Below are 1,406 nucleotides of genomic sequence, written 5' to 3' on the forward strand. Positions count from 1 at the left end.
AACCAAATCACTGCTTAGCTAGTACACCTTCCTGGTGCCACTCCTAGTACTCCTAGTATTTTAAAGTGACGTCCTAGAACTCCTTCACCTGGTGCCACTCCCTGGAGCCCTTCCTGACTGCTGGGTGGGATGCTACCTGATTTGTGAACTTATGAACAAGCCAATAAAAGCTTCAAAATGTACTCAGTTGAATTCTTATAGCACTATATATATGTGGTTTTCTGAATCCTTTGAACTGGTTAAAACATCATAGCTGCCCCTTCATTAAGGCTTCAATAAAAGCTTTGATGGTGGTATCATTTTATATTTGTATGAAGCATGCTTTTTACCTTTCAAAAATATCTTTTAACATAGCTATACAATATGTAAGTACTTTTCTAGATGCTTTATGTGTTTATTTAACAAACATACAGAACATATTTTAGATGCCATGTGCTATTTTAAATGCTTTGTAAGTATTCAGTCCTCCTAATAGCCCTATTTCAGTTAAACTCCCCTTCAGCCCTTATTAGCCCATCTTATCAAACCAAGGCTCAGAATACTGTCCAAGGTTGTGTCACAATCAAGTGTCAGGGCCAGGAGCCCAGGTGCAGGCCTATGTGAGGCACTGGTCTTCCTGGGACACTGGGGCTCTCTGTAAGTGAGGGTGGGTGGGAGACAAGGAAGGGACCCCAACTTTGTTTTGCGGAAAGCTGCATCTTTAAAGAGCGGAGATTGTGTTGACAGAAGGGAGAGTCTGTGCTGAATGTAGTCTACAGAAGAAATCCCCAGCCTGACAGAGCACTGCACCCTGCCTGGTGATATGGGGCATCGCTCTCACAATGGAGAGGACGTCACTAGTGTGGAGACAGTGTGTGTGTGTGTCTTACTAGAGGTCAATTTAAAATACTGATCTGCTGTCTCCTTTCTCAGAACATACATCCTTGTTTTTTTTTCTTTTTATATTTATGGTCACTGTTCATGGGAGAATAAAGGTGACACTGGGAGGCAGCATGATACAGGCAATAGGGCACAGTTGGAATTTGCTGAACTTAGATTCAAATGCCAAGTCTGCCATTCACTGGGGAATTAAATTATAACTGGTTTAAATCAGCATTAAATCTCAACAGAATTACATAAATGCTTCCATCTCCTCACTTTTCCCACAAGAGGTGAGAATGGTCTCAGCAAGACCTTGGAGTTGAGGAGGGGATCCAAGGGGTGCAGAGGCTGGAGGAAGGGAGGAGAATTGTTTCCAAATGGGCTGAGAAGATGCGGCAACTGCAGGTGCTTTGGGATCAGGCCTGCCGAAGACTCGGCTGCAGGCTGGCGATGAGAGAGGCTTAGGGCCAAGTTCAGGAAGCACCTCTCCAGCCAGATAAAGATCTGCTGCTGGCAGCCCCAGGTCGCCTGCCTTCCTGATTCCT

The sequence above is a fragment of the Manis pentadactyla genome, chromosome 5 (genome assembly GCF_030020395.1).
Source record: "Manis pentadactyla isolate mManPen7 chromosome 5, mManPen7.hap1, whole genome shotgun sequence".
Classification (NCBI taxonomy): Eukaryota; Metazoa; Chordata; class Mammalia; order Pholidota; family Manidae; genus Manis; species Manis pentadactyla.